This window comes from Pteropus alecto, unplaced genomic scaffold, assembly GCF_000325575.1.
Source record: "Pteropus alecto unplaced genomic scaffold, ASM32557v1 scaffold24, whole genome shotgun sequence".
Lineage (NCBI taxonomy): Eukaryota > Metazoa > Chordata > Mammalia > Chiroptera > Pteropodidae > Pteropus > Pteropus alecto.
Window position 1 is genome coordinate 23,141,911 of NW_006439192.1, and position 3,520 is coordinate 23,145,430.

The window sequence follows — 3,520 nt, forward strand, 5'->3', positions numbered from 1 at the left end:
GTGCCTAAGAAAGTTAATATTAGTTCTGCCCTACACTGCTTCTAACTTGAAAGATTTTTCATTCTATTTATGTAACCTTTAAGAGCCTTACTATGGGACTGCTTGAAGCTCTGTGAAAAAAAAATGCATCTTACAGATCCTATTCAACTACAAAAAAAGCTCGTCAGTTAGAGAATTTTATTCTTAAAATAACAAAACACCTGTCTTTTTTGAAAGCTAACCTATAAACCTATTCCTTTTTAGATTATATTTCATTATGCTGTTTTGATAAGAACTCTGTTTTACTACACTCTAGGGTGCCAGCATAAAGAGTTAGGTTGAAATAAAATTGTGATTCATGGACTAATGAAAGTTTTGATACGTCACTTCCAACATGACCTTTATCTTCATTCTGGCACTCTCATTGAAGGAGCTAAAGGTCATACCTGGCTCAGGCAGTCTATATTTTATCTTTCTTCCACCTTCTACATGACAATATTTATGAATGTACAGTAGATGTATATAAATAAATACAAATTTGACACGAAAAGGGTCATCTTTGACCTCACCAACTGACCCACCTGCAAAGGTGCCCAGTGTCAACATACACTAGCTACTTGCCAGTCAGACTTCTCTAGTTTTAGACTTCCTCTTGATAAATGTGACAGGCAATCAAATTCAACAAGAAATATTTTTGACCTTTATTCTTTCTCGCTGATAAAATTTGTACAAACCTGAAAAAAAAAAAATGGCTTTGGCCATGTGGACATGGTACACAAATGCTGACTTCTTTTCTAAAAAAAAAAAAAAAAAGACTTTATCTTGCCCAAGTCCATAGGGCAGTTTGAACACAATCCTTGAATTAAAGAAATCCCAAGACCCATGGAGGACTCTTAGGTGTCTACTGTGCAATAAAATTATGTAAAATCAATAAGCATTAAGAAATAATGGACCATCTGGGTACTATATTAAATTAAGAGGTGGATAGAGTACAAGATGTAGAATCAAAAGTCCTGCTCTTGAATTTCAGTACTGATTTCAGTTAAGTTAATTAGTTGTGTGACTTTTGACAAGACATTTAACTTCTTAATCCATAAAATGGAGAAAATGTAATTATACCCAATAAAAATAATAATAGTAGTAACAACAATAACATAATTATACTTACCTCACAGGATTATTTGGGAATTCAAATTAATAATAATAATAATAATGTTTTCACAATAATTTGTAAATAAAAAGTACTATATGGATGTTACTATTATCATGGTAATGTTAAATAATAAGCAAGAAGTCATCATGTTTTCCAACCCCACGAACATACTGTTTCCTCCACGAATTCTGCATACCAGGAAACTTTCCACAATACAACCCCTGATGGCCACATTGCAGGATATTATTACAGGGAATACATATGGTCCAAGAAGACATTCTCCTCAATAGCAAATTCATCATTCTAGGTGGTAGAGAAACAGAGTCCAACATAGCCATGTATAAAACCATAATTAGGTAACTTGAAAATCACCTATCTCTGGTGCCATTATTTTGCTGGGTTCTTTTAGGACTGTCCCTAGTTCATTGTAAACTTTAAAATTGGGGGATAAAGACAATATGCACCACACACAACTTACGGGAAATGTAAACAACCAATATTCTACATTGGCTATAAAGTCTGTTTGGATCACCTCCAAGGATCCAAAGATGGAACAGCACACATAAGCTTGAGCTACATAAATGAAGATTAAGTTCAAGGGTGAAATTGTGAACTCCTAATTGCTGGAAGTGTTCAAGCAGAAACTAAATAACCCTCTGTAAAAAATATTACAGGAAAGAGTTCCATTTTGGTAAAAGATTGACTTACATAATCTTAAAGGCTTACAGAGTCAGTCTCTATGACTCAAAGATTTAGCTGGTTTAATCGGTTTGTATAACAATACACTGCAACTAATAGAGTGAATAATAATTATGTAAATTAAACTAAAAATATTTCAAGATGCATTCTCTCAGACCACATCTCTTGACATTTTCATAATCTAAATACAGTGTCTGCTTATTTCCACAAAAACAATAATTTTAAAATTTCCTATCAATCATTAAAAAATATGTAGTATGTAATTATTGTCATCTCTTGCTAATTAAAATACAGTGGAGGGAAATTAGGAGCCTTAAAAAATAATTATGTCTTTTGGCTCAGTAGCTCCAGAAATTTTTTTTCTAGGAATTATTCTAGAAATTATTGAAGATATTCATAAAGGTTTACATATAAATATACTTAATTAGAAGTTATTTATACTAGTTAAAATTTTAAATAACTTTAATGTCATACATACATATTTGTATAATGTGATATTCTGCAGTCCATTAAAAAATATTTTACAAAACTTTATTAAACAACGGCAGTGCTTCTGATATATTAAATTTTAAAAACAAGTTTAAATCAGTATAGACAGTGTGATCTCAAATTTGTTTTATATAAATATATAACAATATTTCTTTTTTTCTTTTGTATATGCACATACACACACACACACACACACACACATGCACACACACAAAGGCCAGAAGAAATGCATCAAAGTATTAATGAAGTTAGCCATCTCTGGGTAATAAAATTATGCATGATTTTCATTTTTTCTAGAATTTTCCAATCTTTCTACAATAAATAAGTAACATCCTCTAATCAGGAAAATTATAAATGTTATTATTTTCTTTTTTAAAGCTCTGCAAATAATTCCTGAATCTCATAGCCATCATTCAATTCAATAAATATGTTTCGAGTATGAAGTTGGGCTGGTATGCGAAGATTTTTTTTTATCATCTTAATCATTACCATCAAAATAAGGTATGACTGATGGAGATTTTAAAAATGTTTATTATATACTTCGATGAACTACTTAATTAAACATAATTATTGCTAATGACTGAGTTGCTTAGTTTAATTTATATACTCATTAGAGATTTACACTATGTAACATAAAAAAGATACTTGATGTCTTATTTCCCACTGATTCTATGTCTTGCACATAATAGATACTCAATATTTCTGTCTACGGCCATGCCACCCTGAACAAACCCGATCCTGTCTGATCTCGGAAGCTAAGCAGGGTTGGGCCTGGTTAGCACTTGGATGGGAGACCACCTAGGAAGACCAGGTGTTGTAGGCATAAAAAATAAAAAATAAGAGATTGTAAACTGACAATTATTAAGATGGTTATAATTCCCTCATGCTATTTCTATGAAAAACTTAGATCGACTTCTATCATTTCAGCTTATGTCATGTTTTTCTAGAATATAACCCATAGGACAAACAAGGCTTATGTCATGTTTTTCTAGAATATAACCCATAGGAAAACAGAAACTAAAGTAGTTTTCCAATGCTTCAGAGTGAAGCAGTGACAGAGGAAATTGAGAGATACTATCTAAAACGCACCTTGGCTCCACTAGGCCTCCATGACGAATCCGGTGTTAGATTGGAAAATGGAAGCTATTTGCAGCATCCTGACTTTTCTCAGAACCACCTTCAGAAAAGGCAAGCACATCA

At 32.0% G+C, this 3,520-nt stretch overlaps 1 non-coding gene across 1 annotated transcript; it reads left to right on the top strand.

Moving 5' to 3' along the window:
- Window positions 1–3,024: 3,024 nt before the first annotated feature.
- On the top strand, window positions 3,025–3,143 carry LOC112483444. Its single transcript, XR_003047633.1, has one exon. It is a non-coding gene; the product is annotated as a 5S ribosomal RNA (ribosomal RNA).
- The last annotated feature ends 377 nt before the right edge of the window (window positions 3,144–3,520 follow it).